Source organism: Equus caballus, chromosome 12, assembly GCF_041296265.1.
Source record: "Equus caballus isolate H_3958 breed thoroughbred chromosome 12, TB-T2T, whole genome shotgun sequence".
NCBI classification, from domain to species: domain Eukaryota; kingdom Metazoa; phylum Chordata; class Mammalia; order Perissodactyla; family Equidae; genus Equus; species Equus caballus.
In genome coordinates this window covers 46,971,741-46,988,862 of record NC_091695.1, presented here as the reverse complement: position 1 = coordinate 46,988,862, position 17,122 = coordinate 46,971,741, and the positions used below count along the sequence as shown (strand labels likewise).

Below are 17,122 nucleotides of genomic sequence, written 5' to 3'. Positions count from 1 at the left end.
AGATCCAGAGGAAGGCAGACCCGGCTGGGTGGGACTCCTGGGTATGGGGAGGCCAGCAGGAGAATATGGGTCATCTAGAAAAGGGCCAAGCACAGGAGGCTGAAGGGCAGAATGTAAGGGACCAGGGACTTTTACCTACTGGAGAGGGGCCAGTGCAGACCTTAGCTGGACTTGGCCAACAGTGCTGAGGTTGAAACCTTGCTGTGTAGATGTCAAAACTTCCCAGACTGTGCTCTTTAAATGTGGGCGTTTTATTGTATGTGTCCATTACACCTCAATAAATATTACTGTAAAATAATGAAATCCCAGCCCTGACGCTTGCTAGCTGTGTGATGTTGGGTATTTCACTCCACCTCTCTGAGCTAGGACCTTAGCTAGGACTTGGCCGCCTTAGCTGGACCCCCACACCTATTCCTCAGGTCTCACCTTCTACATCCCAGATGGTGAAACCGCCTTCCTGGGATCCTGGGGATTCCCCTGACCCCAGGACCGGTCACATTCCATGGACAAATTAGCCAGTTTCAGTGACTTAACTCTTTCAAACCAGGAGAGACTCTCTAGTAGAAAGAGAACTCATACCTTCTCGGGAACATACTTTCCCATGCGAATTTTCACATGGCTGTTTCATATATTGACTTACTGTCACATCCTGTTTGACTTTTTTCCCTTGGTAGCATCCGTGAATAACATATTTGGATCATAGAAACAAACACATAGTAAACTTCCAGAGAACTTAATGTGTCAATTTATTTTCTTTCCATTCACGCGGCTTCTGATCTTAACTGCTAATTCCACTAAAATGGAAGATTTTTTTTAATTTACAGGGTACGCCTGGAAGTGCAGGAGAGCCGATGAGATTTTATGAAATATTTTCCTTTCTTTAAAGTCCTTTAACAAAGATTTAAAAATTGATCTAATCACATAATGGATAATCCCGAATTCTTACATTCAAGTGAGGTCTCTTTTTTTCAAAGCTTTCGACTAAGTAAACAAATAAGGGTACAAAGACTCTATTTTTCTTATTTGTAGAAATGTGGGGATTAAAATTTAATCCATAATTTTAATGAGAAACAGATTAGTTCTGTATAGTACATTAAGAATTAGCCCTGGATAGATTGTTTTAGATCCTTACGTCTGTTTACTCAGAGACTGGCTAAACTTTAGTTTTTTGGCTAATTGGTGAATCAGAGTCATTTGAAAATATGGCCATGGGGGAACACTTCTAGAACGACACCAAGAAAGTGTTCTCTCTGATAAGTGAGCCCAGGGGTCAGAGCAGGAGAACGGCTTACTTTTTTTCATTGGATATCCCTCTTAGAATGTTTGGTTTTTTTGGTTTTTTTACCATCTGTATAATAATTTTACAATTTAGAAAGAATGCAAAACATGATTTGTGAAGAATCACCTATAATTCCCAATATTGAGGCAAATATCGTTAATTTTCTAGTATGTATTTTCACAGCTGACTTTTTATGTATTTACACACGTATGTGTGCACGTGAAGTGACGAATAAATACACAGTAGCAACCGTATTTTCAAACTAGCCTCTTTTCAATCTACAAAGTCTTGGCAACATCGTTCTGCATTAACAGATATACGTTACTTAATGCTGAAGTTGAATATAAGTCTGGCATGAGGCCAGGGCTCAAGGCCTGTTCACATTCTGAGTGTATTAGTCAGCTTCTGCTGCGGTCACAGACAACCCCGAAATCGTAGTGGCTTTCCGCCCCAGGGCATGTGTTTCCTATTTATGGGACTGCAGGTTGCCCACGGCTCCACGCGGCTCCGCTGGGCCAGGCTCTGGGCTGTGGGGCAGAGGAGCTTCAGGTCGGCTCCGCTCTGGGTGTCTCGCATTCCGGCACTGAACGGCTATATCTGGCATCTGTTCTTCGCATGGTGGACGTCAGGAGTCTGTGAGGGTGGCAGCACCACAACCAGCTCAGGAGGGTCAGTCCCATCCATCCATGGAGCAAAGCAATCTGGCGCACTCTATGGAAAGAAACAGAAAAGGAAGCGGGGGTTCTGCTAAGTAATGACTGACAGGAGCGTCAGAAACCAAGCACTTGACCTGACATTTTGTTGTTGGTACAATCTCTTCAAATCTTGCTCCATATTATTTTTCAGACTTGAATTACATGTGTTAGTGAGTAGAATGCAATTTATGCTACTAATAACAATTTTAATAACTAATAAAAACTCACATTTTGAGTACTGACTATGAGCATTTTACTTAAATTATCTTATTTAATTCTCACCACAATGAGATAATATCGTTATCATCATTATCTCCATTTGATAGATGAGAGAACTGAGGTTTACCTTTTTTTTTTTTTTGAGGAAGATTCGCCCTGAGCGACCATCTGCTAAAAATCCTCCTCTTTTTGCTGAGGAAGCCTGGCCCAGAGCTAACATCCGTGCCCATCTTCCTCTACTTTATATGTGGGACGCCTACCACAGTGTGGCCTGCCGAGCGGTGCCACACCCACACCCCGGATCTGAACCGGCGAGCCCTGGGCCACTGAAGCAGAACATGTGCACTTAACCACTGCGCCACCAGGCTGGCCCCTAGAGAGAACAGAGGTTTAGAAGGTAAGTTTCTTGTCCAAAGTCACACAACTGGTGGGTAACAGGTGGGACTCAAATTCAGGCCTGTTTGACTCCAAGACCAGTCTCTTCAACACTGAAGGCTCTTGGAAGTAGAACTGAAGGCATTTAAGAGCTGGTGGGGGAGCTCTCCTCGCTCTCTTTTCCTTTGCTGTGACAATTTTGGAGGCATGGGGAGGTCAGCGGGATCTGGAGAGTCACCCTGACCCACCGTGGTGAGCGAGAAACAGACCGTTATTGCGTTAAGCCAACGGGAATCTGGGGATGTTTGTTACCGCAGTGTAACTCGACCCACACTGGCTGATACAGGCTCCTTCCAGCTGCCTCCAGCACCTCTCCTCTCTCCCCTCTCGAAGGTTTGGTCCCAGCCAGGTCTTTTAAAAGAAAAACATTTCTTCATCTATTATGTTAAGAAAGAAAACAGGAGCCTCACCTGCAATATACTTCACTCTCTGATCTAAACCCTGCCCAGCCCCCCTTGGCGGCCCAGGTATCCTCCTTTGTTGGTGCAGGACGGGGTCTCCATCGTGAGAAACACAGGGGGACCCCTTGATAACCCCCTGTTTCCAGATCGGCCTCAGAGCTGCGCAGCAGGTCCTCCCGCCCAGCTGGCGGGTCCCTCCACGCACTTAACACGTTTCGGGCTCACGTTTCCAGCCATGTACAGACTTGCTGTAACCATGCCCCGGCTTTAACAGACCGCCGCCGGACACATCTGTCAAGCCGCCACAATCCAATTAGCTCCCAGCCTCCCCCATGCGATGATCATCAGCACTTTTGCCACAGTTTACTTGGCAGGCTGTTTTACCGTAGTTTTAATAGTTATTAATCCCAGGACTCCGTGAGACAGGTCACGTTAAAAATAAAGCAAGCGACGTGCTGAAATTAAGTCTTTTGGAGCAAGTCAGAGTTCCAAGTGGGACGATATTTCAGTCCTGACCTCATGTTGTCACCAGCGGGCACACACATCCCTCTCTTGCACGCTCACAACATGATCCAACTCAGACCATGGAGCCCCCACCTCCATTCCTCCCTCGGGCGGGGCCTGAAGGTTCTTAAGCCAGACAACAATCTGGCTGCTTCCATTTTATTTATTTTCTTAACCGAGCTTTCTGTTTAATTTGCTATTTTTAGCAACAGAGACTCATCTCCACATAGGCCTCTGACACCATCTAAGCTCTCATTACAGAATCGAAAGGAAACGAAACTAAAATAATTCAGGTACGCAAGCAATCTATATTTAGCAGTTATGAAAACGATCGATTGCACGTTCCACAACCGTCTTCGCATCTTTCTTCCACCTTTATGCAGGCTCGCCTCTCCTTTCTCCATCGTGTCTCTTACAGCAGCAGAGCACGCTCATCTCTTGGCCTGCAAGGCTCTTAAGGCAAACTCTCTGCGGCTTTCGCGTTAAAAGGCACTTAGGGAGTCGGTGGAGAGACGCGGAGAGGGGATCATTACGTGACAGACACTGGTGATAATTCTTTGTAATGCGCATTCCGTGATTAAGTTATTACGGAGCCAATTAACCTTTAGTGCCAGAGCCTATAACACAAAGCCTCGTTTGGGGAGAGTGTTAATCATTGCTAATGAAGGAGGGTTGGGAGGGTCTCGGGATGGGCTAAGGGTGGAGCGGAAACCCCTCTTTTGTTCTCAGGCACCCCAGTTAGCAAGATCATTCGAGCCTCTTGCTCACCCCTCCAGCCAGCACAGGGGTCCCCACGCTGGTCCCATTTCACCTCTACCTAAACATGTACGACGGCCCAGCGCCCTCCCCGTGAGACGGTCCAGCGTGTTCCTGCATGAGCCCGAGATGGGCTCCCAAGGGCTGAGCCCACGTGGCCACGGGTGGGCCACACACGTCCACGGAGGCACCATTGGTGACTTTTCTGTCCAGCAAAGAGTGAAATGAGCATTTGCTACAACAGTGGGCGCAGCCGTGGCGCTGTCTTTCCGACAGAGTCTTGGTTCAAACAGGCCATGCGTGTGGACGATGGGTACAACTTGCTGTTGCTAAGAAGCAAGCGGACAGCACAATCACCAAGCAGCGTCAGAAAGAGCACAGTCCTAGACCGAGAAGACGGTGGTTTCCTGATATATCAGGACGGCTGGTCAGGGCAGAAACGTGGCCACTTGGCAGAAACATCAGCAGGGAGTGTAAGGCGAGATTTTACCATTGTGAAAAAAAAAAATTTCAATTGAAAATTTAATTTAAATATCAAATAATTTTACTATTGTAAAAATAAAATCTGTATTCTCAGAATTCTGAAACTTTATTTAAAATCAGTCCTCAATACTTCTCTCTGTGCCACCCCAAATTCCTGAATTTGAAAGTGTACTCTGAATGCAAGGCAGTTGGGGACCGTTGACCTAATGCCATCGAAAGTTCTTTGTATTGACCCCAAATCACAAGAGGTGGACAAGATCTAACTGAACTTCCACCTGCCATTTCTTCAGAGATTTAATGGCAGCCCTCGGTCAACTCAAGCCTTCTATGTCTAGATTAAACATTTCCACCTCTCCCAACCGGTCTCCATGATGGCAACAGCCAACATTTACTAAGCATGTACCACGTGGCAGGCTCTGCGCTAAGCCACTTTCTATTCGCGATTTCATTTAGCCTCATAAAACCCAGTGGCATGCATGCTATTATTGCCCCTATTTGACAAACATGGAATCTGGGGCTAGGTATGCCTAAGTCAGCCCCCGTCACAGAGCTGGTACAGACGGAACCAGGGCTCATGTGCCAGATCACACAGCAGGTGCCACTCCAAGCTCGACCCACCCACCAGGCTAGCCCACTCTCTCAAGGGCAGTTTCCATTCTCCATGTTCCATTCTCCATCCTTCCACTGGCCTGTCTTGCTAAATATGCAACAATAACACACAATTTCATGTTTGTTTTGTTGAGGGGGTGTGCGTGGCGTGGTTTTGAGGTCGAAAAAGTTGCAGAAGCCCAGTTAGCATCAGCTGACAGTGTCCATAATACAAATCAGAGAAATTCTGGAATCAAGGAAATTTGGCTCAGCCTCCTCCCTCCCGCTCCCTCCTCCTCCCATGTTCAGGCCTCCGCCCCACCTCAGAGATGTGCCTGGAATGGAGGTGCACCCAGCGGGTGGGGGCCGCATACCGACAAGGGAGAAGTTGACGCTCATACTTCTTATCTGTAGTGTCTGCCTTGGCAAAAATTTGTTATCTTGTTACTCTATTATGTTAATAATAGTGATAATGATAATAATTAACAATGTTAACCACAGTGTAACGATTAATCATAAATAATCATGCAATTATAATTCTATTTATTAATATATTTAATTTATTAATAATTTAATATTTTATTATATTAATTTATATTATAATTATAATTGCATGGTTATTAATGAAAATAAAAGTCTGACTGTATAGCATCGTATTCGCAGTCCTATAAGGTTTCTGACATTTCCACTTTCCCGGTGGAACGCCGGGTCGATGTCGGAACTATGTCGTGGGATAATGAGGGGGCACACGGTGATGGGGGGTGCACGCCCTCTCATGCCCCCTCCAGTCCGCAAGCTCCAGCCGCTATGGAAACGACTAACGGCCAGTTCCCATCTCAGAGGTCAGTTTGTTGGGGGCTTTGACAAATGAAGAAGGTGGACCTCAGAGTTGTAGAGCAGCGTTTCCCAGAGCGTGGCCCACTCCCCGGAGCTCATGAGCAGGTGCTCCGGGGAGCCCAGGGCACTTAGACAGTAACCGGGTGGTGGACAGACCACCACATGACGGCAGGGGTCAGGCAGAGAGGGAAGAATTGGATGGCAGTGTGACACCGCCTGCGGGTCTTGGCTGCCTGTCTGGCCACCCTCTGACTCCCGTAACCATGAGCGCGGCAGTGGCCCTGGTTTACCCATGACAGTGGGCCCCTAGGACCAGGGCCTGGGTGGACGGCCGGGTTTACAGTCCCCTGGAGCGGGCAGACCAGCAGGAGGTGCCCAGACCCCTCAGCTGGGGTTCTGGGTCTCCCCCTGACTCCAGCCTGGGCAGCCCCTGAACTGGCCTCCTGTCTTAGGCGCCCACACCCAGCCCCAGCCCGAGGGGGTGAGCTGGCGGCTGAGCAGGAACAGCTCCCTGTTTTCTCAGAACACGGCAGATCCTGATCCACACCCCGTGGTTACGGGCATGCTGCTGTCTAAAGATGTGACAGTCGCATCGCCTTTGACAAAACGACTCCACTGTCAGGCTTCCTGCGTGTCCTACGGGGAGACCATCGTTCGAATAAAGCCTTCGGAATCCTCTGCTCCAGGCTGTCATGGAGAAGGCATTCAGGCTCTTGTTGGAGAAAGGCAAATAATTTACCGCTTGACATTTTCTTTTGACTGTTATATTACCTATTCCATCTAGAATTAATTTCCTTAACTCTGATCCAGGCAAGGGCAAAGAAAGAAGACTTTTTTTTTTTTTTTTTAACAGTGGGAACCCTACCAAATGGCTCCATCCACTTTGCAGACAGTGGCAATCGACCAGATTCATGGCTGGATCGATAATGCACTTATTTAAAATTTCAAAATGTTATTGCCTTCAGAGCAGTGGATGCCTAGAAGCTGATTCTTTTAAGAAAAATCGACTCTACATATTTGTATAACTTAAAACTCTTAGGAGATTTGTCCCAGTGTGTCACAGCCCTGGCTATGCGTTGTCAGCGGGAATCTCTCCGTCCTCAGCCCCGTGCGTGTGTCCCACGTGCACAGTTAGCCCTGTCTTCTCTGTATGGGAATTCGCAGACGCACCTCGTTTTGGGGTTTGATCCTGAGCTATTCATGCCAGAACATGTGTCTTCCATGGTGCCTGGCACAGCAGGGGGCCTTCAAAGCAGCTCAAACACATTTCTTAGGTTAAATTAACTCAGAGACCTCATGTTGGAGGGGGTCATGAGAGGACGTGACCGCCGGTTAACCAGAGAGCTGGACCCAGGCAACCGAAGCCTCCCACCCCCTCCCCCGTCCTTGGAATGTGCATTCTGCCCACCGTTCCCACAGTGGGAGCCATTTTCAAGGACGCAGCCTTGAGAGAGCAACGTGTGGTTGAGACCATTGGGATGGGAGACGCAACTGAAGCCTCTTGAGGCCTCTGCACAAACTTTTAAGACTCTAGCGGGCAGATGTGGGGAGACTACTCGTCTTGAAACGCCCAAGACAAGCCACATAATTAAGTCCTCTTGATATTAAACCTGCCAGCTACCTGTCTGGAATCTCCTGCCTCTTTCTCCGGTCCCCTGCTGCCCTCTGTGTGCAGGGCCAGCTTGGGAACTGACACCTGGACCCCGGGCTCCAACGTTCATTGGCCACACTGCAAACGTGAAGTTCTGTGCCGGGGGCAGGAAACGCCAAGGCTCTCTCAGGGATTTCCAGCCCAGGGGAGGGAGAGCGAGCGTCGAGCTTCGAAGCGTGGATCGGAGGGGCGGTCCTGACTGGTGGGGAAAGGGTAGAGGCTGGAGCTTCTCGGAAGGGAGGGGAACGTGTGAGCCTCTCTTGAGAGGGGATGAGGATGGAGGGGGGGCTCAGAAGGCAGGGACCTTTGAGGACGTCAGGAGGACTGTGGATCTAACCCAGGAGGGATGGGAGCCAGCGAGGGTACAGCATGGGGGGAGTTTGATCTGGGGCTCGCCCAGCCCTCGGGAAGCGTGAGTGAGGCAGTTAGAGGACAGAGCTGGAGGAGAGTCAACGCCAGTGGCAGGTGGATAAAGGGCAAGATCCACGCACCAGCTAGGAATGGAGAGACATGTTGGATGCCAGACACGCGAGGGGGCGTGTGAGGAACTTGAAGATGTGAGGGGCTGGAGGGAGGGGGGAACAGGGGTCTTGGGTGCCTCCAGAGCATTGAAGCTGCTACAAACATTCTCATGGGTTTCAGCATGAACATGTTTTCCATTGCTTTTGGATAAATACCTGGGTCGAACATATTAAGTATAGCCTATTTCACGAGGAATTGCCAAATTATTTTTCCAAAGAGTTTATACCCTTTTCTGTCACCACCATCGATGTATGGGAGTTCGAGTTGCTCCATATTTTCACCACCACTAATTTCTTTTTAGTCCCTCTAACAGGTGTGTAGTTTTAATCTGCGTTTCTCTAATGACTAATGACGTGGAGCGTCTTTTCAGGTGCTCATCTGCCATCTGTACATCTTCTCTGGTGAGGCGCTGTCCACATCTTTTGCCCACGTATCCATCAGGCTGCTTGTTTCATTACTGCTGAGTTTCGAGAACTCGTATGTTGAGTATTCCAGACCCAAGGCCTTTGTCAGCTCTGTGATTTGCAAGGATTGTCTCCCAGTCTGCGTCTTGTCTTTCATTCTCTTTGTAGTGTGTCTTTCAAAGGGCAAGAGTTTTAAACTTTGATGAAGTCCAATTTATCATTTTCTTTTCTTTTATGAGTCATGCTTTTGTTGTCATAACTAAGAACTCTTTGTCTAACCCCAGACCAAAAAGATTTTCTCCTGTTTCCCTCTGAAAGTTGTATAGTTTTATCTTTTATGTTGATCTACGATCCACTTGAGGTAATTTTTTATAAGGTATGAGGTCCATATGTTTTCCATGTGGATGTTCAATTATTCCAGCATCATTTGTTGAAAAGATAACACTTTTTAGTATTTCAAAATAATTTTTCCTCTTTTGTCATTTATCCATTTTTTCAGTTAGGATTTTTGGTGATTTCTATAACTTTCCAGATAGATATTTACTTTGTAAAGATCCTTTCTATATTTAGTACATATATTAACTTTTTAATACATCGGTTTTGCTATGTTCTCTGGCCTCTCAGCCTTCATTTTGCTTGGTTTCATTTTTTTAGCTGTTGTCGCATAAGAGGGCCTAATTCCCACGTGGTCAGACTTCAACTTGAAGTCTTTGAACTTTAGACTATCTGACATGCTTAGAAAGGTGTTCCGGCCTTCTCCATCCTGAGCATAAGGATACTCACCTGTGGCTTTTCTCTGATGTTTCCACATTTTGCATTTAACGGTTAAATCTTTAATCCGTACGTAATTGGTTTTGCAATGAGGAGCAGGTTAGAGATCTAGCTGTATTGTTTTTCAGAAATTGCTAAGCCGGTGTTACAATACCATTTATTGAATAGTCCTTCTCTTTTTCACACGTTTTAAGAAGCATATTTATGATCGACTAAATTCCCTGCTAGGCACCCTCCCTCCCTCCCTTGCTTCCTTCACTAAAAGCACGTCGAGTATGTACCACACGCCAGGTTCCCCGTGGCAGTTGCAGGTCCCGGTGAGCAAGCAGAGAGTTACAATTTAGTCACTGGAGGGGGAGACCCAAGACCCTCTGGAGGCACACAGCACTGGTGCACAGATCCTAGTTTGTCTTCCGTGTAAACGAGAATAACAGCTAGTCAAAGAGGTGTGGGAATGGAAAATATGGAGGAAAGAGGAAGCTTTCAAGGTAAAAACTCAAAAGAAGGTTATTGTGATTGGAGCCCGTATGCAAGCCATTGTTAGGTTGTTTTTATTTCTGTATTGGTCCATTGCTCTATCTGTCTATTCCAGTGCCCATTACACACTCTGTAATTATCAGGTATATTTAATTTCAGGTCTCCCTCATTTGTCTTCTTTCTGAAGGTTTCCTTGCTATTCCAAAGTCAATATTTATTGAAGACCATATATAATAGACTATATCTATAGAAAACGCATCAATGACAAGCGCACTGCTGATGAATTTCCCCAAAGTGAATACACCCACATAAGCAGCACCCAGATCAAGAAACAGGGCATTCTCAGCATCCAGAAGTTTCCCTCTCGTTCCCTCCAAGTCCTGACTTCCGAAACCGTAGATCATTTCTGCCTGTGTTTCAACCTTATACAAATGGAATTACACAGGATGTGCTTTTTGCACCTAACATGGCAAGTGGGAGATGAGTTCACGCTTCTGCCTGCAGCAAGAGTTCATTTGCTTTTATTGCTTTTCCAGTGCATGAACTTGGCACGATTGATTCATTCCTATCACTGTGGAGTGCTGGGAGCATTCCTGCACTCCTCTTTTGGTGCACACATGCACTCATTCCTCTCGAGTGTGCACCTCCGAGTAGAGCGCTGGGTCACAGTGAATACTGCTGAGCAATGGCCCAAAGTGGCCCCATCAATTTATACTCCCGCCAGTGTGCTCATGGCCCCACGTCATCTCTGGCGTTTGGCGTGGTCTGACGTTTTCATCTTTAGCCAATCAGGTGTGATCTCATTGCGGGTTTATTTTGCACGTCTCTATTGACTAATAAAACTGGGCACCTTTTCATGTGCTTCCAGGCCATTTTGGGGGTGTGTCTGTTCCAAGTCTTTAGTTCACCCTTTTATTGGCTAGTCTTTTTTTATTTTGTCTTTTATATATTCTGGATATATCTTTACTACTTTTTTGCACGTTTATTCCTGCCGATAAACTGCGTGCCAAGTTTGAAAAAAAATCCCATCCAGGTTTTGTTCGGGAGTGCACTGAGTTTTGTCATCTTTTGAGGGAGAGCTGCATCCTTACAGTATTGAGAGTTCCCGTTTGAGAACAACAAAGGCAGCCATACTCGTCACAACAGGCGTGCTTATGGGTTGCAAGGCGTGCTTCTGGTCCATTATACAGGTTCGCTAATTTAACCCTCTCAGCAACACTGTGTAGCTTCTATTCCCATTTTACAGGCATGGAAATTGAGGAAGAGAGAGGATGTGAAGTTCACTGAGTTAGGAAATGGTGGAGCTGGGATTCAAAACCAGGCAGTCCGGTTTCACAGTCCTCATTCTTAACCACAACCCTAAACCCATTCTTTATTTATTCTACTTTTTTCTTTCTCTCAATAGAATTGCTGGAGCGTTTTTCTTCCCCCTCTCAGTCTAGCAAAGTTCTCATTATATTTATCTTGGCACTTTTTACCTTTTGTTCTGTGGATCCCAGAAATGACACTGTTTTCCTTTATATTTCCAACCGGTCGTTGTTCATAAATACAAAAGCTATTGGTTTTGTATAGTTCCCTTACTAAACTCTTGCATGAGCTTTCAGTTTATCTCCTTTGTTTTTCCATCTAGAAAATCATAGAACCTCCCCAAATGGTAAGCTCGCCTCCTCTTTTCAAATACTTACATTTCTGATTGAATTTTCTTACTCGATTGCATTGGCCAGCACCTCCAGAGGGATATTAAGCCCTATAGTGTTAGCAGGCTCCCCTACCTTGTTCCTGAGCTAAATGACAGCGGCTCGGTGTTCCATAGTAAACATGATGCTGGCTTTGACTTGATATTTAAAGCTGAATACTCTTAAAATATTTTCAAACAATTCCTTTGTTTTTACTAAGAAGTGTCATTTGGTCAAACACATCTCCTAATGGATTTGCTAATATTGAAACATTCTAGCATTCTTGGAGTAAACCTCACTGAGTCATAGTGGGTTATATTTTGAAAGCCCTGCTGAGGTCTGTTGATAATTCTAAAGGTTTCGCTTATTTGTTTGTTTGCCAAACAAGCCCCAAGAGCCTCTGAGTTGGTTATAATGGGATCATCTGATATGGTACATTTTCCAGTGATAGCGTAAGTCGCTTGGGGTGTTTCGCATCAGCTAAGCTTCTTCCTCCTTAGCACAACTTCCCTCTGCCCTCAGTTCACGTCATCTCCAGGGCAATCTGTCCCCATTCGGGGCTTCACCTTCTTCGACACCTCACAGCATCACAAGACAATGTTTACTTGATTTTGAGTTTCCCCAAAGGCAAACTTTGCCTGAAACAAGTACTTGGACGTGGGCTACTGGATGTGAGAGTTGACCCCTGGAGGCAGGAGTGAGGGAGTAGGAAAAGGGAGATCCAGACCAGAAAAACCCCAAATACAGGTGTTCTGTCAACATCTCTGCTGTAAACAAAGGATGCTCCAAGGGCACTGCTTAGAAGCCGGGAGACTTTCCTCAGCAGGACTGATTGCGGCTGGGGGAAGGATAAGCACCTCTCCCTCCCAACTTCCCAGCTCTGCTTCCTCGAGGACTGAGAGCTGCCCCTGGGCATTAACCCCTCCATTCTTCAGGCTGCATCTGCACGGAGCAGGGGGCCTGGGAGAAGTCTCTGAGGAGAAAGCAGAAAGACAAGCTTGCCTGGAGGCCGGCCTCGAGGGAGGAGCCTGTAGCCCCTCTGTCCTGCCTGCCGCTCCTCCATCCTTTGGTCCAGCAGGAAGGCTTCTGACCAGCCCCTGGCATCACCTCAGACTCCAGCGGGAGCAAACTCTCCCTCCACTCTTCTCCTGACTCACATTTTCAGACAGAAGTCCCAGGAGGCTTTTCAAAACAAATCCATGGAAAATAAATTGGTGGAAAATTAATGGAGAGTAATAAGACTCCTTGTTAAGACACAGAGGGGCGACATGGGACGCACGTCTGCAGAGGAGCTGAGGGATCCATGAGATCTGGGAATATTTATAGTATCAGGATACGTGACTGAGCTAGAAGTTATGAAGTTATGGAGAAGTGAATGAATTGTCCAATATTTGATGTGTGGGGGAACATGAGGGAACTCTTGTTGTAGTGGAAAACGTAGAAACAAACTGCAAAAGCATGGGGGATCTAGCAGGGACGAGGAAATGGGGCAAACTTACCTTTACCTGGCTTGATCTGCCCACAACTGCCTTTACTTGGCTTGACCTGTGCGCACCTGCCTTTATCTGCCTTTACCTGTGCATACCTGCCTTTACTTGCTCTCACTCATGTCCTTGGGCAACTTCCATCAGCCCTTACTCCTCAGTTTCCCACCTGTAAGCTGAAGGGTTGGGTTCGGTCATTCCCTCCTGGGCATTCCCACCTTCTCTGAAGAAGAACTGGCCTCTAAGGCCCAAACCCAGGAGCTTCTGAAGGCAAGGACAGCTGCTGGATGCAACGAGCATCCGGGTTAATCGAAGCCACAAAATATAAGGTTTTTCCCAGGACAGAGAAGTTGGTTACGTTTCTCATCGCTTAACAGTATGATGTCCCACTTTCTAGTTCTCTGTGAAACAGTTGCTCTTTCCCGGAAGTCCTGGGATGCTCTGTGCTCAGTGGGCAACTCATAAATATTGCGACTGATGGCTGAATGCTTCAGGTTTTACAGGAAAAAAAGAAAAGCTCCTGAGATGGAAAATGGTCTATCTTCCTGCAAGCTCGTTCAACCATCATCAGACATGGTTGGGGGATCCAGGGAAAGGCAGCTGACAGAAGCAAAGACAGAGAGTTCTGAAATGAAGAAGCAAAAAGAATTCTCTCCCTTTTCCTAAACTGAAACTAACCCAGGCGCTGGGGGACACGTCCAGCTCTGGGTCCCCCGGACGTAAGAGAGCTGAAAGAAGTGTTGCTTTAAGCGAGCAACGCCTGGGTGACGGCGGAAGGCTCAAGCCACCAGCAGGGCCCGGCTGTCAGGGAGTGAAGAGGCCCCTGCACCCTGAAGTCCCTTCTCAGGTCATTCTGGACGGAGGGAAGGCACCGCCGCCGTGTTTTTGGAGCCTGGGCCTTTTCACAAGAGCTTTCTAAAGACTTGAAGCATTTTGCCCGATGGGCACAAGGCTGAACAGGATATCTTTGACCTGACAGGGAGAAACTGGGAGGCAAGCAGGACACCGTCCTTAAAATGCCAAAAGCTGGGGCTCTCACAGAGCGCCGTTGTTGATGACAGACGAGAGGGACTGGAGGGGGTGGGCGAGGGGTGTCCACTTGGGTGGACAGGCTGCTGGAGGCCTGGGTCCCTAGGGAAGTACTTCTTGAAGACAGCACAACAGCTTTGGCACTCCAGCCCTCTGTGGGGACAGCAGAAAAGTGTTCTCGGCTGAATCCTGGCCAGCTGCTTCCTTTGCTATCCGTAGCGTGGATCTAGAAATCCGGGAAGGAGTGTCTGAGGGGTGGGGATCTGGTTGGAGGGGGGTGGTATCTGGGGGGCTTATCTTGGAGTTGGGCTTGTGGTGCAAACACACCACTTCAGTTAGATGACCAGCTTTATTTGCTGTCATTTGGGGACTGATGTCAGTTACGGGAAGGTAAAGCCCTTCCCCCACCCCCGGACTGCCTAAGTCACAGGGTTGGATCTGCCACGACAAACCCAAAGAACACGGGAACACTCAGCTGGACCCCGTCTCCCCATCCCAGGATCCCCTGCCTCCGTGTCAAAGAAATTATGCCTGCAAGATGCTGCCAGCGCCTCATCCTTCCTGTTTAAGGACTACTCCTATTTGAAGCATTGCCTCCTTTATTCATTCAACAAGTATTTTATTAAGTCTCATGGTTAAGGAAGCAGAAGAGAGAGAGAAGTCTGCATGTGGCAGCTGCCTCTCAAGGAGTTACAGTATCCACGCCACGTGTGTCCTGAAATATTCAGGCCCCTGATACAACCTTTTTTTTTTTTTCTCTTTAACCTAAGTGCTTTTCAAGACTTCTTTGAAATGTGGGCCAATTATGCAAGCAGGGAAAAAAAAGTATCTAGAGCAAATATTTAACTTTGCCTTTGGTATGCTGAAGTCACCGCCCCATGCAAATCTCTCAGGCATGTCCTACAAGATTGACTTAAGAAATATATTTATAAAATATGGATTAAAAGTATGTATAAAACATGAAATATTATGTAAAATATATTATATATGTATATGTTTCCTTCCTGGGGAGACACACATCGGGGTTTGGTAAGATGGAAGGCCGCCATCCCGGAAGCCCGCTGTTGACTATCACAGTCTGGACGCCGCTGTTCGCCGCCCCCGCCCCACCCCCTTCAGATTGCAGATCTTGGCGGCAGGAAATGCTCTGCCCTTCCAGAATATTGGAAAACCCAGGGCACAGAAACCTCCCTAGCTTACTCAGAGACACACAGCTTGCACTGGGAGGAATTGCCAGGGAATTATTAGGGTCTTGAGAATAGTTAGTAGCTAACTGCTCATGCATCAGGTTGGGAGGAGTAAATCAATGGTGTCACAGCTCCGAGCTGGGGGTCAGGGGCTCAGGACAAGCCCCTGTGGGTTTTGGCTAACCTAGTGACCCCGGAACCCTGGATAATAGATAGTAGGATCCCGGGCGTCTCCGGAGGGTGCCTTTGCGCCTCCCGGATTCCTCTGAGCGGTTGGCTTTCGTCCCCCTCCCCCATCTTTCCCGGGTCGGGAGGGCAGTTGGCCGAGACGCTGTTCCGCCCGCCCTGGACGGAAGGCGCCCAGGTGGAAGGGGCCTGAGAGGCAGATGGCGGCGTGTCACCCAAGCACAAAGTTTTCGTTCGCTCTGCAAATGTTGTGCTGTGCGGTCGGCCTCTGACTTCCGAACCCTGTTGCCATGAACCACGCCGGGGCCGGAGCCGCCGCGCTGGGACAACCGCGCACGGTGCACCGGCCTTTGCAAAAGGAAGGGACTTTCTCGGGTCTGCCGGGCTTCGCCGGGAAGGGGGCGGGGGGCCACGCAGCCCGGGGCGGGGCGGCGGGCGGAGGCGGCCCCGGGCGCCCGCCGTCGCCGGGTTGCCACAACAGACCCCGCACGCGCGCCCGAGTCGCCGCCGCGGGCCGGAGCGGGCGGGGGCAGGCGGGGCGGGGTCGACCGACCTCCGCCGGGCAGGGATCCGGGGCGGGTCGCGCACGCCGGGCCCGGGCTGCGCGCGCCCTGTGGCGGCGAGGACCCCTCCCCCACCCTCGCCAGTCCCAGCAGCCCGCGCCCGGCCGAGGGGAGGGACAGCGCGCCGCCCTGCGCCGAGACCCCGGACCCCGGCTGCAGCGCGGGGCGGGGCCGCGGCGCCCCCCACCCTCCGGCCACCTGCGCGGCGGCGGCTCCCGCGCTCTGGCGAGGCTGGGCGCGGCGCCGCTCCGGTCCCCGCGGCCGAGCCAGGTGCGCGCGGCCGCCGGCCCTCCCCTGGGAGCTCCGACCCGCCCCGACTCGCCGAGCTGCAGCCCGAGCCAGGTAAGGCTGCGGCCTGGGGCGCGGGGCGGGGATGGCTAGGGCACCCCGCGCGGGCTGGGAAGGACAGTAGGTGGCCCCAGGGCGCCCGACCCTGCTCTCTGGCTGCATTTTGGGTGCGTCTGGATTCCAGGAGCACCAACTACCGGCTCCTGGACACATAGAGGCTGGGATTGGGGGGTTGGGGAGAAGGTTTCTCGCGTCGGGGGGAGTGAATCGCTTCCCTGTAGAGACACCCCCCCCCCCCCCGCCCCGCTTCCTCCGGAGTAGCGGCCGGTTTAAAACGCTTTGGAAGCAGCGTGGGCACAGAGCGCAGGAGTACCCGCTTTGTCCTCCCAGCGCATAAACCCTTTCACCCTTAACGCGCCCTGCGCCTACCCCTGGGACAACGCAGACAGACCTACCTCCACCCCCGCCCGGGGTCTCCTTGCCCTAGGTCGCTGCCCGCGGGCTCCGGGACTTGGGCCCGCATGCCCGGCGGAGGAGTCGGCGCAGGGCCGCCAGGGGGCGCGCGGGGGGCGCGGACCCGAGCTGTGGTCGCAGGGTCCCCAGAGACCCTGCTGCGGTCACCCGGCCCCGCACCAGCGCCCAGAGCCCCCATCCAGTTGCGCGCGGCGAGCGCGGCGGGCTCAGGGA

General features: G+C 49.6%; 1 protein-coding gene and 1 long non-coding RNA gene across 12 annotated transcripts in view; one reads left to right on the top strand and one right to left on the bottom strand.

Annotated features, from left to right (window-relative positions):
- Positions 1-722: 722 nt before the first annotated feature.
- Positions 723-17,097, bottom strand: LOC111776027 (uncharacterized). The gene is made up of 3 exons (XR_011423749.1): positions 16,891-17,097; positions 2,321-2,566; positions 723-1,990 (listed from the first exon to the last, which is right to left on the bottom strand). It is a non-coding gene; the product is annotated as an uncharacterized lncRNA (long non-coding RNA).
- Positions 16,352-17,122, top strand: part of SHANK2 (SH3 and multiple ankyrin repeat domains 2) — a 561,551-nt gene continuing 560,780 nt past the window's right edge. For all 11 annotated transcript variants that reach the window (XM_070229004.1, XM_070229003.1, XM_070229002.1 and 8 more), the window contains exon 1: positions 16,352-16,489. The gene's annotated coding sequence lies outside the window, so the exon portion shown is untranslated. The remainder of the gene's footprint in view (positions 16,490-17,122) is intronic.